At 51.1% G+C, this 25,003-nt stretch overlaps 1 protein-coding gene across 1 annotated transcript in view; it reads left to right on the top strand.

Annotated features, from left to right (window-relative positions):
• LOC144723750 (uncharacterized) overlaps positions 1-25,003 on the top strand; it is a 241,233-nt gene that overhangs the window by 34,690 nt on the left and 181,540 nt on the right. Inside the window, exon 2 of the mRNA XM_078602681.1 lies at positions 3,525-3,629. The gene's annotated coding sequence lies outside the window, so the exon portion shown is untranslated. The remainder of the gene's footprint in view (positions 1-3,524; positions 3,630-25,003) is intronic.

Genomic DNA, 25,003 nt, shown 5'->3' on the forward strand with positions numbered 1-25,003 from the left:
TGCGTGGATTTTCCTAAAAACCTCTATATTTAAAAACATGCATTTAGAGTATTTGGCTGGTTTAAATTTCCACGTGATAATCCACTTTGTTGAGCTATCTTTTGTGGCCAAGTCGCTTCTGAAAAGAGCTGTATAGCTCAGTGACCCTTACCTGGTAGTTTTTTCTTTTTATGATTTGCCAATGAGAGAGATTAGTGGCGGACACAGGAGAGTCGTGCCGTTGTCTCGCATCACATTGTCCACGTTCCGTCAATTTGACGGGGAGGTGTCGTCGACGCGCCGCTACCAAACGTCGCGGCGCGGCATCGCCGCTCCTGAGCGCACCGCTCGCCACGCCCGAGAACAACGGACGTCTGGCACACCGTCTGTGGCCAGGCCTTGTGTCCCCTGTGAGACTTCCGTCTCTCGTGTCGTGAATAAACGGCGTCCGCTCGACGTCGGGTTTTTGAAGCAACGAAGAAGGCTCAGTCATACTGGGCTTTCTGCAGCAATTTGCTTTTTCGGCGCTAATAAGAACCGGCTTCTGTTTTTTGCCGGGCACATGTGCAGTGCCGGAAATCGGTGTGGGGCACTGGCGTGGAGACAGCTGTGATTTTTTGGCGACAGCTTCTGTGTTTTGGAAGAAACCTTAATGTTGCTGTCATCGTCGTCGCCATCGTCGTTGATGGAAGTGGAGGACGTGAACACGAGGGACAACCCAAGAGACGGAGGGACGGGGACAGACAGACAAAACAAAAGGGGGTAGAAATACGGAAAACAAAAGAAATAGGCCATGGCAAGCAGGCGCGAGACGGGATGTGGTGGATTCCCGGACCCCGGCACCCTGCAGTGAATCGCCGCACGCGTGTGTGATGCCCGCCCGCACGTGGTTTTGCAGTAAAGAAGCCAGGTTGCTGTTCTACCCATTCAGAGGTGTGGGTCTTATCTCCTCGTTTGTGTAGATCGTCCACCAGGATGCTTAGACTTGTCTCGGTAAATCCTCTCACAGAGAGCTCTCCTGTGTGATAGCCAGCACTGTGATAGCCAGCACTGCGATATCACGCACGTTTATGTGGCAGTGTTCGTTATCACTGGGGAGGGTTCTGTCACGATTGCAGGATTCGAAGGCGTTGAATACGAATCCAGCCGTGTCGTGCTCGGTGCATAGAAGGGGGGGGGGGTTAAACAAGCGGTGGGCGTGGCTACGTTGCACGTGGCCAGTGATCCGGCAGTGGTCAAATTCCCCTCCCATGGGCGTTGAGTAAGTGCCATAACCCTGGCTCATCAGGAGAAGGCAGTACAGCAGGTGTAGTCTAATCTCCATCAGTCCCATCTGCATGGAGATTGAGTGTAACCCCCATCACACGTGTGGGATTTCTCCAGGTGCTCCCGCTTTCCTCCCATGCCTTTCGTTAATTGGCGAAACACATCTTAGTATTCGCCCTCCTTGTGTGCTGTGGATCGTGCAGTGTTGTACAAATTATCCCACGTAGAAACACTGATGATCATCATCATCTCTGTTACTGGCAGATAATGGGGAGAGATGGACAGGGCATCATGGTGCAGAGAAACGGAATTGGCTGCTGAGTGCGAGGCTTGCATTCTGACGCCATGTGACGGGGCGAAGGCTCGCAGGATAAACAGTCATGTATGTTGAGCTTCTCTTGCACCGTACGTTGCCAACTGTGCTAATCAGAGGTGCGGGGGAAAGACATGAAACTAAACACGTAAAGCAGTTCTAAAGAAATTCGTTTTCGATCTAGATGATTTAAAACTACATAGCTCCAGTGGCTTTCTAATATCGGAAGGAATGGCGTTGCAGGCAGCCACAGAAGCGCATCCGAAAGCATGCAATGTGGTGACCATCTTTGCTTCGATGGTGAGCCAAAAGCCACTGCCAATGAGGACGACTGGAGTTCTTGTGATGGTTTATGCTCCTTGACGAAATCAGCGAGGGATCGTGGTTCCTTTGTGGCAAGTACTTTGTGTGTAATGAGTGCGACCTTATAATGGATTCGTTCGACAACCGGAAAACAATGCAGCTCAGTGAGCACTAGACGGACAAGTTCGGATCTTGCAGTACCCATCACGACACATGCCATAGGACAGATCTCAGTGCTATAGATTGGTGACTGATGCGCAGGCAGAGAGATAGAACTTGAATGGAATACTGGCACCTGTATTCTTAGCCACGGTGGTAATATATTAACTACCTCGCCTGGTATACAGGTTGTGGGTTAGATCCCGACCCTGACGCCTGTATATTTGGAGTTTGCGTGTTTCTTTCCCCGTGGTCCCTTGGCTTTTTCTCCGGGTTCTCCGGTTTTTCCCTCCACATTTAGAATCAACATCACGTGTTTAGAGTGTTTTGGCTGCTATAAATTTCCAAATGATAAGCTACTTCGTTGTTGAGCTATCATTCGTGGCCAGGTCACTTCTTAAAATAGCTACATAGCTCAGTGGGCTCTTCCCTGGTAAAATAAAAAATGTTTAGTTGTATAGCCATTGCGCTCAACTCTGACTCATGTGAGCCGGCTCAAGCCACACGGTCCCAGCCTTGCTTTGAATTTTCTCACAAGCCTGAGCCCTAGCTGAGCCTGAGCCTGAGCTGAACCCCACGGTTGAGGCGCTCAACATTTTGCGTCCTCGGAAAGCCGGCGAGCATCCTGAGGCCGAGCCCCGAGTCGCGAATCAGAATGCGGCCGCTGTGACTTTCAGTCCGTGAGTCTCGAGGGTCCACAGAGAGGGGAGCTGAGCGCGAGAGAGAGAAGCAGGAAACGAAACAGTGTAATAAACTCGGAGAGAGAGAGGGAGCGGGTCGAAGGAGATGGGCACCCGCACGGAGGGCAGAGAGGGACAGCAGGCAAAACAAGCGGCGCGCGCAAGCGCTTTGCGCAGGCGGGAATAATGGTGCGATTGTGGTCTCCTCCACGAGCGTGGAGTCGCTCAACCCAGTGCCGCCGACCACCCCACCTCACGCCAGCCACCCCCCACACTCCACCCCTCACGGCTGGGGCCGGACACCAGCCAGCTCCCAGCTGCCCGCCCCCTCAGTCTCTCCCCTCTCGCCCTGGAAGGAAGTTTGCACCATGTGACGGCATCGCAATGATGATGAGGAGGAGGGCTGGGGAAAGAGGGGGGGAGGGAGGGCGTCTGCGGGCTGCACGGGCGAGTTTTCCGTGACACCGTCCAGTGCATGCCTGCGCGCCCGCGTGTGTGCATGTGTATGTGCGCCTGTCGGGCGTGTGTGTGTGTTTTTTAAAACTGTTGGACCAAAAATGGCCATGACGCCGAGCGTATTGCCTCATCGCCGTTTGCACGGGACATTTTGGCACGGCCGCCCCGCGGTTTTCAGTGCATCGCCGCGCGCCGACCAGCCGCGCTCGTTAGTCCGTCCGCTCTCCGTGAACTCTTGGCCAAGACTGCGTTGACCGTCGACCGGGAAGATCATCAAGCCAGCCGCTCTGCTCTGCTGAGCATTTCGGCGATTATTTTTCTGGATGGTTTTCCCTTTTTATTTTCTTTGTTGTTTTCCCTCTGCCCAGCGGTCTATGTCGGGGAGTTTTGGATTCTAAAGCCAGACGCCGGAACCTGGGATCTCGACTGCCCCAGTTCTCTGCTGCTCAGCCTTCGCTCCCCGATTGACGGAGGTGAGGTCACGGTGGCTCGCTCGCTCAAGAGTCGACGCAAAAGGTGTGAGCGGCAACGCGTGGCATAACAGCTCGCGGCGCCCTTATGCCGACCGCCGGCTCAGAAAGGAACTAATTGCGTGACCGTTTTTGCTTTTAGAACCACCGACGTAAAGCGTGTTGAGACGATGTGGTCATCACAGCTGCCAGCAGCGAAAGACACATCCGTAGACCGGATTCATCCTCATTAGGACTCATCGGTACAATACAGTCATTGGCATTCGCTGCTGCTGTGGTGACCTACAAGCACTAAAGGCAACGATAATTGAAATGTAAATGACAACAACAAAAACAGAATTCAGTGCCAGGAGTGGATAATTGAGGTGAGAGGGGGTGTTCACCTCCTGAAGCCAGTAACGTCTCCTGCAGCTTCTTTTTTCAACCTTTGTTTTGACGAGGCTATTGTGGACCAACTTTGACTTGATTGTGTCTCATCAGCAAGGCCTGTTAAGCTCTCGTCATTGGGTGCTCTCATGTTATAGGCTGGAGGCTCAGGCTGGTTTCAGCTTCACCGAGTCTCATCTGCAATTAGCATTGCCCCGCTGCCACTTAGCTGATGAGCCCCTTCGTCCTCTGCACTGCTCGTAATATCAGGGCACACCAGCAGCATTGTAGTCTACGAGGCCGCTTCTTCCTGATGAGGCTTGGTGAAGTCAAAACAGGTACAAAAAAGTCCTGTTTAATAAACAAATGGGATTCATAATGAGAAGGTCCGTACACTGCCCGATAGACTGAACGTGATTTCCTTCTTGAGAATAAACAAAAAGCCTCACCTGTTTATTTGTTTAGTACAGTATAGCTGTTTTGTAATTTGCCCAAGTGGCACAGAAACTTTTTTCGTCAGCGCAGTCGCTTTTTTGGGGGGGGGAAGTTTTCCACAGATGTTTCCACCGCTCTCTGGAGTGTGTTTGGGGGAATGTTTTTTTTCTCAAACACCGGTGGCAGACAGGAGTCCCGGCACTCGTAGCTCGGTGCCAATTCTACCCCGGGAGTTGAAGTCGGCATGAGGCCGAGCCACAGCCGCGGTAAATGGCGAACGGTGCACCGAGCAGCATTCGTTGCACCATGGCAGTACTCTCTTCGCATTTTCACATTTGATAAAGTACGCCCTTTAATCACACGACTGTATTTACGGTGTGTTATTCTTATATTTTGTCAGTGTGTGTGTGTGTTTAAACCAAACAATGTTTCCGTGCGTAAACGAGCCTTGGGGTTCGCCGCGAGTCGGCGGCGCAAACACACTGTCGCCGCTAGTGCGGCTGGTCGATCCCACCTGGGCATGCATTGGCGTGCCACTCTCGTGCGCGCACAGTGGGATACGCTGTGTGGAAATATGAAAACGTGCGAAGGGAGATGAACAAAAGTCGAAGGGCGAGTCGCAGATCTGAGTGGCGTCCGCTGCGTGTCATCGCCGCCGTGCTCGCCGAGCGTTACTCTGAGAGTGCAGGGCTGCGCATGCGTGGGACCAGGTTAGAGGCCGGGGCTCGTCTGCTGCTCTTTGCTCACGGGACATTGGCTGTGAACACTGCCGCGCTGTTGCTGCGATGAGCACCGGCACCGCGTCGCCATGCGTCTCTGAGTGGCGCAGCCTTGGCCTCCACGTGCGCGCCGTCGTGTTTGCGCCTTCCGTGCAGCCCCAATGCCCCACTCGTGACACAGGGCCTACCCTCCCCATGGGGCCCACCCCTCCCCATGGGCCCACCCTCCCACCCCTCCCCATGGGGCCCACCCTCCCACTCCTCCCCACGCGGGGCCCAGGGCACTCGAGGAAACACGTCACCAATCACCAATTACCGCTGGCATTTTCCACTGATATGATTATTATTATTGTTATTTATTATTCCGCTAGTTTACCGAGTCATGATACTTTTATTCAGGAGGGTCCTGCCAGGTTTTCACAGTAGGGGGCGATGCTACTGCCGTGTGTAATCACAATTCAGTAATTTGCAGGTAATTTTTCAGCATGAGGCTATTTTGGCCAATACCGGTTACATCGTGTGTTATTTTAGGTGTGAGAAGAAAACAGAAAGCCCAGAGGAAACCCACGCAGCAGAACCAGGGGGTGAACATACAAACTGCACGCAGAAAAGCACCCGAGCCCACAATTGAACCCAGGTCCCTTTTGCTGTGCGGCCGTGAGTGTCACCACTGCGCCAAGCACCCTGCTGCCCAGAAAGCACTGCGTGTGCCAACCGCGTGTGCCAACCACGTGTGTCAACCACGTGTGTCAACCACGTCCGCGCGCGTGTGTTGTCGCGTACGGTGCGATCGCCGTGTAATTGTGCCCTATTGTGCCGCGGTGCCACTATGTGCACCAGGAGTCGGGATCCGAAGTTCTGAAAAAGTCGGCGCCCTTTGGCTCAGAGGTTTAGCTAATTGCTACATTCCATCTGATGCGCTCCAACTCACTACGATGAATCTTGACTTAAAGCTTTCGATGAGTGCAGGAATTCATATTCTTGGGTCCTTCGGTGAAGCCACGTAGATAGATAAATAAATAAAAATAATAATATCACGACGTTTCGATCGCAACACAAGCATTTGTCATCAGGTGAGAAATATTGCGGGAGAGCTGCTGAGAATATATGGTGGGAGCGCTGCTAAGGTAAGGAGTTATGAAGGTTTGGGATGGTTGTAGCCCAAGAGTCAGTGGGAGGAAATTTGCATATAAATGTAAGATCGAGTAAATCTTGACAAACGAACCTGTGGGGGTGGCCATTGTATTGTGAGAGATTAGCATGTCAGTGTAAGAAATTTGCTACTGGTGTTGGTCGTGAGCAGGAATCAAACTCTGATCACCGGGTCCATAGTGTAGCGCACTAACCACGACGCTACCGCTCCCCCATATAAAGGACAAAGATCTTCCAAATAGCCTTAATAGACTGTCGAGGAAAGTGCTGTTAGCGAGCACCTGTAAAGGCTAACAAACATCCCACATATAGCCATACACAATGCGTACACAATACGTACACAATGCATACACAATGCATGCACAATGCATGCACAATGCATGCACAATGCATGCACAATGCATGCACAATGCATGCACAATGCATGCACAATGCATGCACAATCCAGCCAGGTGGCTCTGTCTCATTGCTTATTTTAGCAAGAATCACTTTGCATTTTGCTAATGCCGTGTGTGATGATGCTTTGTGTGGCGATGATGGTGATGTGGTGCATTGATGATGATGATGATGCAGTGATTTTTCTGTGTATATAATCACCCCCATCATAGGAATGTGGAATTTTCATCACTGGCTAAAGGTTGTTAATGGGTCTGCTTGTGATGCTCATTTGAGTGGAGATGCCGCTCTTTTTATCGTTGACTTTGTATTCGTGTGAGTGTACACTTGTACACTCACCGATTTGCTCCAATCACTTGCTCGCCGGCAGTCAGCCTTCTCCGTATCACTCTTCTATCGCTACTACCATGGTTTTCTGTTCCCACAAACTTCACTGATTCATTCCTACACTCATGTTGAAGCTTTTGTCTTATCCCACACTGTTCAACCACCACCACACTGCAGGTCACAACAACACTCACTCACTCATTAATTCACCCACTCACCTACTCACCCACTCTCTCACCAACTCACCCACTAACCACACTGCAGCCATGTAACACTTCTCTTTTGCTGCATCTCCACTCTGGAATCCCTCCCATCTATTTCCCCAAAGCTCTTACGTCCTGGCTCAAATCAAGAAAAATGTCAAATACCATCTGTTACAACTCTGATAGTGCTGTTTGTTGCCGGCCGCTTGACGCTTTGAGCCATGGTGGTGGGGGGGGGGGTGCTCAGAAACTGTTAAAAAAAGTAAAGTTACTCGACTCATTCTTTGCCAGGAGCCCTAAGTACCCAGCTACCCAGCAGCCTCCTCCGCCACGCACCCGCGTGTCGGGAGGCCCGAGCTATTTTGAGTGTCAATCCGTACACCTCTCTCTCTTGTTGGTCGTGGACCAAGGGACATTCTCGCGACGTGACTGTGTTTCCGCTTGTCGAACTGGCCTCTCTGTTTCCCACTGCTCTCCACCGAGCGATGCTCGCTGATGCCCACCCAGAAGGAGGAGGGCGATGATTCCGTTGATGTTGACGGTGGATCGCGGCGCCCCTGACTGGAGGTTTGTTTTTTTGCGGCTGTGAGCGGAGTGCGCCCGCTGAGCAAGCGGAGTGGGCCCGCTGAGCAAGAGGTGCGGTGCGGCGGACATGTGAGGTGCGTGGATACGCCTGTGTCACTCGTGTTGCTCGAGGCACCGCGTGTCGCTCATGTCGCTCGTGGCACCGCGTGTCGCTCGTGGCACCGCGTGTCACCGCGTGTCGCTCGTGGCACCGTGTGGCACCGCATGTCACTTGTGTCAGTCGTGGCACCACTTGGCACTACGTGGCACCGCGTGGCAGCTCATATCACTTGTGGCACCGTGTTGCAGCTCGAGGCAACGCGTGGTACCACTTGTCACTCGAGGCACCGCGTAGTACCGCGTGTCACTCGTGTCACTCGTGTCACTCGTGTTGCTCATGGCACTGCGTGGCACCGCGATGCACTGCGTGGCACCGTGTGGCACCACGTGGAATTGTGTGGTAGCTCATGTCGCTTGTAGCACCGCGTGGCAGCTTGTGGCAATGTGTTGCACCACGTGGCACCTGGTGGCACTGTGTAACTGTCTGACGCATCAAGAACTTTCAAAGAGTTGATGCAAAGGCCAATAAATTATGACTTGTGATGACAGACTCGTTGAGAAATGATGAGCAGGAACCGCACGTTCCGTGCAAATGGTTTATAGCTTTTGAGTAATGACTCCTTTAGCCCACGTAGTGCCATGGTTAGATCGTTCAACTTTTGCAAGGTTGCGAGTTAATATCCTGTCCAAGTGTTAATTTAGCCTGCACCACTTTATGTGAAGTCACGTGGCTCAACCACGGTAATGTGGAATTTCCGTCACTGGCTCAGCGCCTTTGACGTGAGCCCTGTCCCGTCGCTCGTTTGAACAGGGCGATGGCGACTGCCGATGCTGGTGCAGTGTGCGCATTCGGCCAAAGCCCTGAGTAACAGCAACAAATGCCTGGCGGTCCAACACCACCTTCTCTCACCACCACCACGAGGCTAACGCTGCGACGGCCCAACACGAGCGACGATCGCTCGGTTCACAAAGACAACACACGCATCCTCTCCTCCGCTAAAATAAACGAGGCAACACACGACTCTCTTAATGCCCTCCGGTCGCAAAAAGGTCTTTTCCTCTTCACTTGCTCCTCTGTAATAACGCACGAGAGGGCAAAGCGACGGAAGCCCCCGTACAATGAGCAGCAGTGGCTGCGTGCTCTGGAGGGCGATGAGCAGCACCGCTGCATGTGCACAGCGAAGATTGCAGGTCCTCGCCGCTACGGCAATCCAAACCTCAGAAATACACGAAATGTTCCTTCGTTATATATTGTAAACTTGAAAATGGGTATACATGAATTTGAGCTATCAATCTTCGAGTTGTGGAGGCACAAGAGGACATCGCGCTGTTTGCCGTTCAGTGCTAATATTACAGTGGTCGGTCCGTCAGTTACCGAGGATTTTGAGTTAATAATTATTCTAATAAACACCTGTGTGTTTCAAAGCTCCTTTCATCTCAACTCATCCAAAACTTTCCAAGTGGACCCCGAGTGGCAGCCTTCCCTGTGCGCCACAAGGCTATTCAGTGCTAGCCTGTAAGAGGACACTAGGAAGCCACTGGAGCTATGCACTTTTAAAACTATATTGAAAACTCATTTCTTTAAAATAGCTTTTTGTGTTTAGTTTGTTGTCCTTCCCCCGTAACTCCGATTAGCACCGTTGGCTATGTATGGTGGTGCGAAAGAAGTTCAACATACATGTATATACATAGGCGGTAGAAATGGTTTCGCGTGATCCGAAGTAACGGATTTGTCGATTTAACTTTTCAAATCTGACAAGCTGGCACGCGATTGGCCAACTCTTGCGAATGATGTTATTGGACACCTAAAGTCCGCTGTGAAGCAGTCTCTGCGCATGTAGCCTCAGTATGGCTGTCGCGCCCCGCAGTAATAATTGGGGCGGCCGCTGAATTCAAAACCGTGAACCTCTGCGACGTGCGACAAACAAATGACCGCCGGGTACCCCAACGGGGCCACAAGGAGAAGCGATGAGGACGAAGCGATGAGACGGTGATGAGAGTCGGGCGTTGTACACGTGGCTGCGGGGAGAGCTGTGGCCCACCGCACGTGCTCGGCCCAATTAGCCGCTCACAGCGGTGCGGCGGTAGTGAAGCGCTGCTTTGTTTTGCCATGTGGCCCCTCTTGTGAACCCGACGAAACTCCACGAGCGCCTGCTCGTCTGCTTCGCGGCTAAAGGAACCCCCCCCCCCCCGCGAGCGCATTAAAGAAAAGGTGGCCGGCGGTCCGAGGGGTCGGAGCTGCGGCACCGACCACGTTCTAGGGTTGAACCCCACTCGGGATGCCTACAATCGAGGTCGTGAGTCGCGAAATTGGTGACCATGGTGCCGTGGGTCGGCGAACGTGCCGGACGTTGGCGGTGCGATGGGGATGTCTTCTGTCCTTTTACTCTGGGAATTAAGGCGTGTGAATCATTCCGCATATTTAAAAGGTCAAAGTGATTTATTGCTCAAACGAGCATTGACAGTTCTGAGCCATTTGTGGAAATTCCATGTTTCTATGGTCGAGGCGAGTCTCTCCGCAGGACACCAAAAGTGGTACATATTTTGACAACCTTGGAGGGATGGTGGGCTTAGTCAACCACAGACCAGGATTTAAACATGGAACCTTCAGATTGCAAGCAGCTCGCCTGACCGCTGAGTCACCCGGGCAGATATGTTCGACGAATGACCTTTGGAGAAACGCTTTTTTTGACGATTCGGCAATATCGGTCGACTCTCTCTCGCTAACGATATGCGCATCTGACCGTGTCCCAGACACGACGGCCATCATGAGGCCTCCCATCGGCGGGGTGACCTCATCGGTGGCGAGGTCACCCTGCAAAATGAACGACTAGGCGTAACCACTTATGGTTTCAGTTGCGGAGCACGGCACTAATCCTGGATGAGTTCCCAATGATTCAAACTGAACACTTTGGCCTTAAACGGCGGGAGCAGTGGCTAGGAAATGTTAACTCCCTTGCCTGGTATGCAAGAGCTCGTGGGTTCGATCCCGACTGATGCCTGTACAGTGAGGGAAAAAAGTATTTGATCCCCTGCTGATTTTGTATGTTTGCCCACTGACAAAGAAATGATCAGTCTATAATTTTAATGGTAGGTTTTTTGAAAAGTGAGAGACAGAATAACAACAACAAAATCCAGAAAAACGCATGTCAAAAATGTTATAAATTGATTGGCATTTTAATGAGGGAAATAAGTATTTGACCCCCTCTCACAAAAGAACATAACTCTGATAATGTTGTTTGTATTATGACTGCAGGTATTGCGGTCTATGCAAACATGACTCCTTGTAAAAAGGTGTCAGTTTTGTTGCCAGATAGAAGGGTAAAGAACCAATTATCATATTTTTACTGGCAAATGAGGTTCCCATAGTGTAGATGCTTGCCCCGAGCTCTCATACTCTGATGGTGCATTGTCTTTGAGTTGTGCGCCTTTTGGCGTCATCTGGTCCAACCCATATGAGACTAGGCTCTAAGGAAAGCTGTCTCGGGTGTGGATCAATCAACTTTAAGGACAGTGCACATTATCAGAGTTATGTTCTTTTGTTTGTATTATGACTGCAGGTATTGCGGTCTATGCAAACATGACTCCTTGTAAAAAGGTGTCAGTTTTGTTGCCAGATAGAAGGGTAAAGAACCAATTATCATATTTTTACTGGCAAATGAGGTTCCCATAGTGTAGATGCTTGCCCCGAGCTCTCATACTCTGATGGTGCATTGTCTTTGAGTTGTGCGCCTTTTGGCGTCATCTGGTCCAACCCATATGAGACTAGGCTCTAAGGAAAGCTGTCTCGGGTGTGGATCAATCAACTTTAAGGACAGTGCACATTATCAGAGTTATGTTCTTTTGTTTGTATTATGACTGCAGGTATTGCGGTCTATGCAAACATGACTCCTTGTAAAAAGGTGTCAGTTTTGTTGCCAGATAGAAGGGTAAAGAACCAATTATCGTATTAAGATACACCCCTTCGTCCTATTGTCTCTACTATCAACTCCCCCACCTACAAACTGACTCGTTTTTTGTCTGAAATCCTGCGGCCTTTCACTGGAAAAACCACCTCTGCGATACTAAACTCTACTCACCTGGTATCGACAATCAAGGGAATTTCCCTGTCCCCAGACAACCTGCTTGTCAGTTTTGATGTGGTTTCCTTATTCACCAAAGTTCCTGTACCTGACACCATCGCAATCATTGAAGACTTGGTTCATCAAGGACTGAATACTGAGGTACCCCCCCTGGTGAGACACTGCTCAACCAATACATACTTCACCTGGAATGGAACTTTCTACAAACAAACTGAGAACACCCCAATGGGCTCCCCCCTATCTCCGGTTGTAGCCAACGTTTTCATGGAGAAATTTGAGACTGACGCCATCCAGACTGCCACTCTACGCCCGATCTTATGGAAGAGGTACGTAGATGACACTTTTGTCATCTGGCCACATGGCCGGCCTGCTCTAGACCAATTACTCGACCACATCAATTCCATACACCCAGCCATCAGATTCACCATGGAAGTCGAAAAAGATGGCAAGCTACCCTTTTTGGATGTCCTAATTAAAAGGAGACCTGATGGTTCAATTAGCCACTCTGTCTACAGGAAAGCTACCCATACGGATGCTTACCTAAAAACGGATTCCCACCACCATCCATCCCAGAAGAATTCACTCATCAAGACTCTACACCATAGAGCCCAATGCATCTCCGACCAGGAACACATTGCCAGTGAACTCAAGCACGTATGCCAAGCTCTTAAGGCTCATGGTTACTCCGACTACACAATCTGCAAAGCCATCACTCCAACCATCAAGAAGGATCCGGTTGAGGAGCCATTCAAAACCATCACCTTACCCTACATTGCGGGGGTCACAGAAAATATCTCCAAAATCCTGAATAAATACAAGATCCAGGTCCGATTCAACACAGTACATAAAATCCGTGATCTGGTCCCGTCTGTAAAAGATATGGTTCCAGACATACAGTACCCTGGCGTCTACAAACTAAGTTGCCTCTGTGGTAGCAGTTACATTGGAGAAACCAAACGACATGTCTCGGACCGCATCCGTGAACATAAAGCAGACCTGAAACACGGTAGGACACACACCTCAGCCATGGCAGATCACTGTTACAATTCAGTGGGCTCACATGACATTGACTTCTCCAAGACAAAGGTTATCTGCAAGCCATCTGGCTATCATGAGAGATTCGTTCATGAGGCGATCCACATATACAAACACAGAGACAATTTCAACCGAGAAGATGGATTCTGGCTCAGCAATCATTGGAAGGACGTAATAAACCATTTCGGATCTTAACTGATTGTGTTCACATTTACGGCGACTTTCAGACCGCGTTCCACTCACTGGCATTGACTATATATATTTTGTATTCTCCACAGGGAATGTAGTCTTTGCTCCGCTGCAAGTCCCCGCACCACTCTCCCATTGACATATTTCGTTGCTTCCTCTTAGTACCTTCCACGCGACGGGCAATGGTATAGTGTTTAGCAGATTGTATAATAATAAATAGTATAAAAGTGTAATGTTTAATATAATGTATAAGGTAATATATAGTATCGTAATTGTATAGTAAATATACAGCAGTGTGGTATACAGTAGGGTGGGTAGAATAATACATAGTGTAATATTACAATGTATAGTCTAAGGTATATGGTTGTATATAGTAATGCAGTATATAATTTAATTTTGGGTTTGTCTGGCAGTATATAGTACAGGGTAGATCCGTGTGATGTAAGGAAAAAGTTTAGCTGGAGGCATATTATATTTTTTGCGAAATAGAATTGTAATGTATGACTTACTGTTAGTAGCTCAGCTTATTGGAGAGTATATTTAGTATATTGATGATATTGATGTAGTTTATATTTTAGTTTTTTACGTGGTGGTTTGGCTGCTGTAACTCCTTACTATTAAAATTCCTTCCCTTTATTACTGCTAACCCTACCTCCTCCCTTTGTTGCTGCTAATCCTACATAATGCACGGGCATAATATGACTTTGAGACCCCCCACCTCCTACGCATTCCACAAGTAGTGACTAATCCCATATCTGCATTTTCCATAAATATCTTAATTCATCTGTTGATATGAAAATTCCTTTGTAAAGGCGCCCTTCCTCCCCTAACCCAGCTTAAATATACGATGCCAAGCTTGGTGGTGCCAGACGCTGTCTTTCCGACAGACCTGTTCTTCACCTGAGGACGGCTGCTTGCGTTGTGGCCGAAACGTTGTGAGAATTGTATTTTATAATGTTTTATTTTTATTATTTTATTATTTCCCTTCTACGTGACTTTACCGAAAGAACCAAGAAGATGAATCCCTGCAGTCACGAAAGCTTTAAAGTGGAGGGAAAAATTGGAGGACGAGGTGAAAAATCCACGCAACCACGCAAACTCCAAATATACAGCAGGCATCAGGGGCGAAAGAACCAAGAAGAAGACAAAATAACTGTCAATCTCCCTCGGCCTGTGGCTCCATGCAAGAACTCACCTCGTGGTGTTGCAATGATCATGAGAACGGTGAGGAATCAGCCCAGAACTACACGGGAGGATTTTGTCAATGATCTCAAGGCAGCTGGGACCATAGTCACCAAGAAAACAGTTGGTAACACACTATGCAGTGAAGGACTGAAATCCTGCAGCGCCCACAAGGTCAAACTGCTCAAGAAAGCACATATACATGCCCGTCTGAAGTTTGCCAATGAACATCTGAATAATTCAGAGGACAACTGGGTGAAAGTGTTGTGGTCAGATGAGACCAAAATGGAGCTCTTTATCATCAACTCAACTCGCCGTGTTTGGAGGAGGAGGAATGCTGCCTATGACCCCAAGAACACCATCCCCACCGTCAAACATGGAGGTGGAAACATTATGCTTTGGGGGTGTTTTTCTGCTAAGGGGACAGGACAACTTCACCGCATCAAAGGGACGATGGACGGGGCCATGTACCGTCAAATCTTGAGTGAGAACCTCCTTCCCTCAGCCAGGGCATTGAAAATGGGTCGTGGATGGGTATTCCAGCATGACAATGACCCAAAACACACGGCCAAGGCAACAAAGGAGTGGCTCAAGAAGAAGCACATTAAGGTCCTGGAGTGGCCTAGCCAGTCTCCAGACCTTAATCCCATAGAAAATCTGTGGTGGGAGCTGAAGGTTCGAGTTGCCAAACGTCAGCCTCAAAACCTTATTGACATGGAGAAGATCTGCAAAGAGGAGTGGGACAAAATCCCTCCTGAGATGTGTCAAACCTGGTGGCCAACTACAAGAAACGTCTGACGTCTGTGATTGCCAACAAGGGTTTTGCCACCAAATACTAAGTCATGTTTTGCAGAGGGGTCAAATACTTATTTCCCTCATTAAAATGCAAATCAATTTATAACATTTTTGACATGCGTTTTTCTGCATTTTTGTTGTTATTCTGTCTCTCACTGTTCAAATAAACCTACCATTAAAATTATAGACTGATAATTTCTTTGTCAGTGGGCAAACATACAAAATCAGCAGGGGATCAAATACTTTTTTCCCTCACTGTATATTTGCAGTTTCTGAATGTTTCTCTGGCTCTCCCCGTGGTCGCGTGGATTTTTCTCCGAGTTCTCTGGTTTTTCCCTCCATTTAGAATCAACATCATGTTTTCAGAGTATTTGGCGGCTATACTTTTCCACATAAGCTGCCACTTCGTTAAGCTATCATTTGTGGCCAGGTCGCTTCTGAAAAAGAGCTACATAGCTCAGTGTGCCTCACCTAGTAAAACATTTTTACGTATATATCGTTTTAGTTTCGGTGGCATCGTAACCCAGCACTCCGAACCGGCGTTCATGTCAGGAAGCCCGCTGTCCCGCAAGCAATGTACTACTGTAAATCAAATCTGCGCATGGCAGATGCAACCACCTTTCCTGCAAATGGAAAATAAAACCATCTCCCAAACGTGACTGCGGCGCACCACGACAAACGGTGGTACACGTCGTGAAGTCGTGTCCACTGCTAGCCTCTGGGTCCCTGTGTGAGTCTGTGGGTCTCTTTGGGTCTATGGGTTTCTGAGTCTATGAGTCTGTGTGAGGCTGTGGGTCTCTATGTGAGGCTGAGGGTCTCTATGTGAGGCTATGGGTCTCTATGTGAGGCTGTTTCTCTCTGTGAGTCTATGGGTCTCTGTGTGAGACTATGGGTCTTTTCATAAGTCTATGGGTCTCTTCATGAGTCTATGGGTCTCTTTATGAGTCTATGGGTCTTTGTGTGAGTCTATGGGTCTCTTCATGAATCTATGGGTCTCTTAATGAGTCTATGGATCTCTTTTTGAGTCTATGGGTCTCTTTGTGATCTCACGTCCACTGAGATCATTCTCCGAGGTTTACACATGCTGTGCTTTGAAGCCAGCAGCTGGATTCACAACTTAGACACTGATTTATAATTGCTACTCAATCCACAGCGTCGCTGGCTCAGAGTTCCCACTTGAGTGGCGATGTTGGTAGCTCGTCTCCATTGTACGGCACAAGCTGGCCGAGCATCTTGTCCTGCGAGCGGGCACCGGTCCGCCGGTCGGGAGTAACGAGCACCTGCCGGTGTGTAATCCCGGTCCAGGAATTAGCGGGCTCACTTTTCGACGTTGGCACATGTGGACCGCGTGACGCTGCCATGCAATGGTCGACCCTTGCGAATTACGTCACGGGGATCTTTAACGTCGGCCGTGCGTATTTTACGGTCGATACACCCCGCACTGCTAACCAGGACGACCTACTTGATCCGAACCGTGTGAACCTCTTGCCCCAGGCGACATCGCTGCCCCTGAGCCACTTGGCCACATGGAAGGTACAGATGTTGGAAGTTCATATTTAGCCTGGCATCTTTAACCAGTCAGGATTGTTCACAGGATGATTAATTGGGCTGCGTAGATGTGTGTGTGCAAGTGTGCATGCGCATGCAGGTGCTCGCTAACAGCACTTGCCTCAACAGTCTGTTCAAGGCTATACGGGCGATCTTTGTCTTGTATGTGTGTACATGCAAGTGTGTGTGCGCACGCGCGCGGGTGAGTGAATGTATGTGTGTGTGCATTAGTTCATTTTGCGTAAGGGTGTGTGTTGTCTGACTGTGTTAGTGGCTGTGTGACTGTGCGCGTGTCAGTGCTGGTGGTTAGCATTTTGGGGTTGCGAACTCCCGGGGACAAAAAGTTTGATTCCCACTCAAGGCCATCATCGGTGATGAATGCCTTCCCGAGATGTGGACTTGGTACGGTGTGTAAACATCAGCACTGGAGAGACAAAGGTGGCTCGGCATGATGCTGTCCCCGCACCAAAAGCTCACGCGCCATAATTTCCTTGAGAGATTTGCTATATCAATCTGAAGAGGCTATACAGGGGATCTTTGTCTTTGTTAGTATGGCTGCGAGGAAGTCTCTCCCTGTCACCTCCTGCCATCAAGCCTTCAATACTTCGCATAGCCTCAAAGTGCACCTAGTCTGGCACAAGCACTTCAGTGATGCCATCATGTAAGTGTGTGTAAGAAAGTGTGTGGGGAGCACAGGTGGAGCATCTGTCAGTCATCTCAGTAAGTCAACCCATAACACCTGGGTCTGTCCCGTGACCTCCTTCACTTCCTGTCGCCTCAAAGTGCAACAACAACAGCCGCCATTTGCCACTAAGTAGTGGTGATTTCACCACCACTTAGTTGTTGTTTTCTATGTCTGAGAGTGTGTATGAGTGTATGAATGTTTGAGAGTAACTGTGTGTGTGTTGTTGTAAAACTATGTGGCCGGGAGTCAGAGCCTTTCCCTGTACACCTTGGGGTGCGACAGGGATGTCCTCTGGCTCCCACATTGTTTAACATCTATTTTGACCGCGTAGTTCGTGAAGCCTTCAATAGCTGTACCGGGGGAATTTCCATTTGCTACAGATATAATGGGAGGCTGATCGACGCCCGGGTGCGATCAAGGGTTGGCTCCCTATTGGTCAACCACGTTATGTATGCCGATGATTTGGTAATAGCTACTCATTCAGAAGAGGAGTTGGAGACGCTGCTGCTGAGACTGGAGCGTGCAACTAAGAGGTGGGGCCTTACCATCAGCCCCACCAAAACTAAACACCTGCCTGGGTATTTTGTACCATCGGACACTCCACCCCCACAACTCCCAATCAGTGATGGGGCAGTAGTGGAGAGAGTGGAGAGTTTCCCATACCTGGGAAATGTGCTTATGACCGGTTCCAGTTTAACAGCAGAGGTCTCACTCCGAATCAGTCGAGCGGCAATATCTTTTCATCGGTTGCGTAACGCTGTGTGGAAGCTACCTGGTCTGTCGCTCCGCACGAAGCTTCAGGTCTTCTCAGCCACAGTCATTCCCTCCCTTCTCTACGCTTGCGAAACGTGGACCCCCCTAATGGAGCATCTTCGCAGGTTGGAAACATTTAGGCTGGCCTACCTACGATCCATCCTGGGTTTAACCAGGCTGGATTGTGTGAGGAGCTCACAAATCCTTGAGCTCCTCCGGCAGGCAAGGCTGTGTTGGCTGGGTCATGCAGCCCGCATGCCCAGCCAACGCATGCCTAAACAGCTTTTGTTCGGCCGGATCGAGGGGGCTAAACGGGCGCGGCACGGGCTGGAGAAGAGATGGAGTGATGTGGTACAGGAGGACGTGGAGCTGAGTGGACTTGCCGATGACTGGTACCAGCGGTGTCAAGATCGGCCTCTGTGGAGGAGGCTCGTGAAGGACGCTACTGGGCAGTTGGAGGCAGGGCGGAGGAGCGACGCTCACAACAACGAGCGGAGCGCCGGGTGGCTAAAGCACAGCAAGTTGGTACAGTAGGGGGCACAGGTGGTGCATCAGCCAGTCATCTCGGTCATCTCGGTCATCTCGGTCAGTCGACCCGTGGCACCTGGGTCTGCCCCGTGACCTCCTGCCAGCGGGCGTTCGACACTTCACGTGGCCTCAAGGTGCACTTGGCCTGGCACAAGCGTCGTGGTGACGTCACCGCCACTTAGTGGTGAATGGCGGTTGTTGTTGTTGTGTGTTGCGCAGTGATTAGCGCGCTGTGCTATGAACCCGGCGACCTGAGTTCAATTCCTGCTCACAACCAATAACAGTGGTGAATATTTGAACCGGTCCTGGGCCTCCACAAGGTAGACTCCGCCTTAAATTAGTACCTGGTGCAGTGTATACACATCAGCACTAGGGAGACACAGGTGGCCAGGCGTGGTGCTAACTACCCAACCCCTCGTGTGCCGTGCTGGCCTTAATATGTGCTCGCGAACAGCACATGTCCCAAGCCTGTGTCTGCGTGAGTGTACGGGGAGCAGAAGTGTGGTGGTTGGGGCACTGCGGTATGAACCCGGCGACCAGCTTTTGATTCCTGCTCACGGCCAACATCAGTATCACATATCTGATCTGATCCTCGGTCGACTCGGTTTCAAATCAGTACATACGTGATGCGGTGTGTATATATTAGCAATGGGGAGACAAAGGTGGTCGGGCATGTTGTTGGCCACCAACCCCCTCCTGTGCTGTGCCAGCCTTCATAGGAGCTCGCTAACAGCTCTTGCCCCAACAGTCTGTTAAGGCGCTAGGTGGGATCTTTGTCTTTTGTGAGAGTGTATTAGTAGGTGGTGTGTGAGTGTGGTGTGTGTGAGTGTATGCGAATGTGTGTATAAATGCGTATGTGAGTGTACGTGTAGATATATGTATGTGCGTATGGGCATATGAGTGTGAGTGTTATTGTATGTGTGTGCAAGTGTTGGTATGTATGAGTTTGAGAGAGTGTGTGTGTGCATGCGTGTTTGTGGTGGGGCGGGGGTCATTGCTGTAAGGGGAGAGGCCAGAGGGAGCCCGGGATTGGAATGTCCTGTTTTTGCTGGGTGCCGCTGCTGGGTGGTGGTGGGGTGGTGGTTGTGTGTGATGGTGATGGTTGTGGTGGCAATAGTGGGTGGTTGTGGGTGGTTTGGGGGTCGTGGTTGTGGTGGTGAGTGGTGGTAATAGTGGGTGGTGGTGGGCAGTAGTTGTGGTGGTTGGTGGTGGGAATAGTGAGTGGTGGTGTTGTTGGGTTGTGGTAATAGTGGGTGGTAATAATAGTGAGTGGTTGTGGGTGGTGTTAATAGTGGGTGGTTGTGGGTGGTGGTAATGGTGGGTTGTGGTAATAGTGGGTGGTGGTGGTTTTGGTGGTAATAGTGGATGGTGGTGGTGTTGGGTGTTTGTGGCTCAGCTAGCAGCGGCAGTGTCTGGGCGAGTGCACTCGTCGCCCCTACGTGCTCTCAACTTTCAACAAAGTGCTTTGAACTTCACAGGGTTCCGCTGAACTCGCCCGTAACTGAGCCCTGTTTTTGCCGGGGAGAAGTGCAAAAAAAAAGCCGACACAAACGCTGTCTCGCACGCCATCCCACGGACGCACGCACGGCCCGACGCGCACATATGTACGCACGCACGCGCACACGTTGCACACGCGAGCACGCGCGTGTGTACATGTGCATTCCTGCACGCACACATGCACACACGCATAGACCCCCAGAACCGGCCGCCACAGTGCATGCCGAGGCCCCACAGCGCGGCCTCACTGGGTGACGTGATGAAGACTCCATTCATTGGAGGGGGGGCGTGCACTGCTCTCTAGTGGGGGTCCGTACCCCCCCCCCCTCTAAAGCAGAGAGAGCAGCAGGGATTGAGTTCCAGCGTTTTGCCGTGGCGCCGACGTGCCATGCAGCGAAAGTCGCTCCGAGGACGTGACCGTAACGATAGGCGTGATGTGGCGCCGTCGTAGTCGTGGTCGTCACACCTCGATGTAGTCATGGTCGTCACACCTCGATGTAGATGCAACGTAGCCGTGTGTGGGGGAGGGGGGAGGGGCAGCGTGGGGACGCTGCTCTTGGGGTGTGGAGTGGCCCGGGGGCCCCCCATCGTCGTCGGGCTCTGGGTTTCAGGCGGCTTCACCGCCAAGGCCCACAGACCCCCCCCCCCCCGCACTTTGGCTGGACCGCGGCAGCAATGGCACTACTGCTGCCGAATACTCAGCCACGCTGTGACTCCGACCGGCAAAAATCGACGAGTCGTACGGTTTACAGACATTCTGCTTCTAACTCCGCTGCAGAGGCACAGGTCCAAAGGCCCAACATCTAAAGTGGCCGACAACAAACAACACCACGGTCAAATGTGTGATAGATGAGAGTCGGCAAGTGTCACAAGAGCTTGGGGACAGAGACAATGGGAGGGAATGCCAAAGTATAGAGCAGTGGAAGGGATGACGCGGAAAGAGAGGTGAGGCGACCTGCATTTTAGTGGGTGGGCGGGTGAGTGGGTGAGTAAGTGGATGAGTTGGTGGGTCAGTGGGTGAGTGGATAGGTGGGTGAGCGGTTGGGTGAATGAGTGAATGGTTGAGTGAGTAGGTAACTGATTCGGTGAGCAGGTAGGTGCGTGTGTGAGTGAGTGGGTGACTGGTTGGGTGAGTTAGTTGGTGAATGAGTGAATCGGTGAGTGAGTGAGTGCATTACTGATTGGGTGAGTGGTGAGTCAGTGAGTTTGTGACCTGTGGTGTGGAGAGTGAATGTGTTGTTGTGACCTGCACAGCATGGTGACCGCATTGAATAACAGCACTAACAATATTTACCTGGAAAAGCCTCGCTGAGTCCCAAGATTTCGATTTAAAGTTTTCGTGACTGCAGGGATTCATCTTCTTGGTTCTTTCGGTAAAGTCACGTAGAATGGAAATAATAAAATAATAAATAATAGCTGTCTTTCTGACAGACCTGTTCTTCACCTGAGGACGGCTGCTTGCGTTGTGGCCGAAACGTCGTGAGAATTATTTTATTATGTTTTATTTTTATTATTTTATTATTTCCATTCTACGTTACTTTACCGAAAGAACCAAGAAGATGAGTCCCAAGATTCTTCATCGCAACGGCATCTGGGCAGAAAACCAAAATGTCCGGAGAAAACACTAGCGCAAGCGACATAACAAACCTACTTGCTGTGCTACTCAATACAGGCACCAGCTCGCGGCTCAGCCTTTGGGGCTGCTATGCCTGCCTTCTTGAGCAGGCTGGATTAAGGTCACCACACCCAACATACGTGTCCATAAACCGAGGATCTTCTCTCTATTCAAGCAGAAAGAAGTCGTGGCATGGAGTGTTGCGTGATGTTACCGTGCGCCATTATGCTCGCGCATGACTCGGGTATTGTTCCGGTCGATGGGATCCCATTGTTGAGTGTACCACAGGTTCAGCTGCGAAGGTAAAGCCCCTATAAGCCGCACCACCTGCGGATCTCGAAAAAAGCGATCGTGTACGTTGTTTTCAAGATCTTCCCAGGGCCTCGCCCAGCTGCTGATTCTGAGGTCATTTCTTGTCTGCTCACCCCACCCTGTAGCCCATTCCTCCTGCTGCTCTACACTGCATCTGCTACAAACCTTTACTCCATCCCCTGTCTCCCCCTCTACTCCATCCCCTGTCTCCCCCTCTACTCCATCCCCTGTCTCCCCCTCTACTCCATCCCATGTCTGTCCCTCTACTCCATCCCCTGTCTGTCCCTCTACTCCATCTCCTGTCTGTCCCTCTACTCCATCCCCTGTCTGTCTCTCTACTCCATCCCCTGTCTGTCCCTCTATTCCATCCCCTGTCTCCTCCTCTACTCCATCCCCTGTCTGTCTCTCTACTCCATCCCCTGTCTGTCCCTCTACTCAATCCCCTGTCGCCCTCTCTTCTCCATCCCGTCTGTCCCTCTACTCCATCCCCTGGCTTCCCCTCTACTACATCCCCTGTCTGTCCCTCTCCTCCATCCCCTGTCTGTCCCTCTACTCCATCCCCTGTCTCTCCCTCTACTCCATCCCCTGTCTCCCCCTCTACTCCATCCCCTGTCTCCCCCTCTACTCCATCCCTGTCTGTCCCTCTACTCCATCCCCTGTCTGTCCATCTACTCCATCCCCTGTCTGTCTCTCTACTCCATCCCCTGTCTGTCCCTCTACTCCATCCCCTGTCTCCCCCTCTACTCCATCCCTGTCTGTCCCCCTACTCCATCCCCTGTCTGTCCCTCTACTCCATCCCCTGTCTCTCCCTCTACTCCATCTCCTGTCTGTCCCTCTACTCAATCTCCTGTCTTTCCCTCTACTCCATCCCCTGTCTCCCCCTCTACTCCATCCCTGTCTGTCCCTCTACTCCATCCCCTGTCTGTCCCTCTACTCCATCCCCTGTCTCTCCCTCTACTCCATCTCCTGTCTGTCCCTCTACTCCATCTCCTGTCTGTCCCTCTACTCCGTCCCCTGTCTGTCCCTCTACTCCATCCCCTGTATGTCTCTCTACTCCATCCCTTGTCTGTCCCTCTACTCCATACCCTGTCTGTCCCTCTACTCCATCCCCTGTCTGTCCCCCTACTCCATCCCCTGTCTGTCCCTCTAATCCATCCCCTGTCTCTCCCTCTACTCCATCTCCTGTCTGTCCCTCTACTCAATCTCCTGTCTTTCCCTCTACTCCATCCCCTGTCTCCCCCTGTACTCCATCCCTGTCTGTCCCTCTACTCCATCCCCTGTCTGTCCCTCTACTCCATCCACTGTCTCTCCCTCTACTCCATCTCCTGTCTGTCCCTCTACTCCATCCCCTGTCTCTCCCTCTACTCCATCTCCTGTCTGTCCCTCTACTCAATCTCCTGTCTTTCCCTCTACTCCATCCCCTGTCTCCCCCTCTACTCCATCCCTGTCTGTCCCTCTACTCCATCCCCTGTTTGTCCCTCTACTCCATCCCCTGTCTCTCCCTCTACTCCATCTCCTGTCTGTCCCTCTACTCCATCTCCTGTCTGTCCCTCTACTCCGCCCCCTGTCTGTCCCTCTACTCCATCCCCTGTATGTCTCTCTACTCCATCCCTTGTCTGTCCCTCTACTCCATCCCCTGTCTGTCCCTCTACTCCATCCCCTGTCTGTCCCTCTATTCCATCCACTGTCTCCTCCTCTACTACATCCACTGTCTGTCTCTCTACTCCATCCCCTGTCTGTCCCTCTACTCCATCCCCTGTCTCCCTCTCTTCTCCATCCCGTCTGTCCCTCTACTCCATCCCCTGTCTTCCCCTCTACTCCATCCCCTGTCTGTCCCTCTACTCCATCCCCTGTCTGTCCCTCTACTCCATCCCCTGTCTCTCCCTCTACTCCATCCCCTGTCTCCCCCTCTACTCCATCCCCTGTCTCCCCCTCTACTCCATCCCTGTCTGTCCCTCTACTCCATCTCCTGTCTGTCCATCTACTCCATCCCCTGTCTGTCTCTCTACTCCATCCCCTGTCTGTCCCTCTACTCCATCCCCTGTCTCCCTCTCTTCTCCATCCCGTCTGTCTCTCTACTCCATCCCCTGTTTGTCCCTCTACTCCATCCCCTGTCTCTCCCTCTACTCCATCTCCTGTCTCCCCCTCTACTCCATCCCTGTCTGTCCCTCTACCCCATCGCCTGTCTGTCCCTCTACTCCATCTCCTGTCTGTCCCTCTACTCCATCCCCTGTCTGTCTCTCTACTCCATTCCCTGTCTGTCCCTCTATTCCATCCCCTGTCTCCTCTACTCCATCCCCTGTCTGTCTCTCTACTCCATCCCCTGTCTGTCCCTCTACTCCATCCCCTGTCGCCCTCTCTTCTCCATCCCGTCTGCCCCTCTACTCCATCCCCTGTCTTCCCCTCTACTACATCCCCTGTCTGTCCCTCTCCTCCATCCCCTGTCTGTCCCTCTACTCCATCCCCTGTCTCTCCCTCTACTCCATCCCCTGTCTCCCCCTCTACTCCATCCCTGTCTGTCCCTCTACTCCATCCCCTGTCTGTCCATCTACTCCATCCCCTGTCTGTCTCTCTACTCCATCCCCTGTCTGTCCCTCTACTCCATCCCCTGTCTCCCTCTCTTCTCCATCCCTTCTGTCCCTCTACTCCATCCCCTGTCTTCCCCTCTACTCCATCCCCTGTCTGTCCCTCTACTCCATCCCCTGTCTCTCCCTCTACTCCATCCCCTGTCTCCCCCTCTACTCCATCCCCTGTCTCCCCCTCTACTCCATCCCTGTCTGTCCCTCTACTCCATCGCCTGTCTGTCCCTCTACTCCATCGCCTGTCTGTCCCTCTACTCCATCCCCTGTCTGTCCCTCTACTCCATCCCCTGTCTGTCTCTCTACTCCATCCCCTGTCTGTCCCTCTACTCCATCCCCTGTCTGTCTCTCTACT

This window comes from Lampetra planeri, chromosome 18 (genome assembly GCF_965212315.1).
Source record: "Lampetra planeri chromosome 18, kcLamPlan1.2.h2, whole genome shotgun sequence".
Taxonomy (NCBI): Eukaryota; Metazoa; Chordata; class Hyperoartia; order Petromyzontiformes; family Petromyzontidae; genus Lampetra; species Lampetra planeri.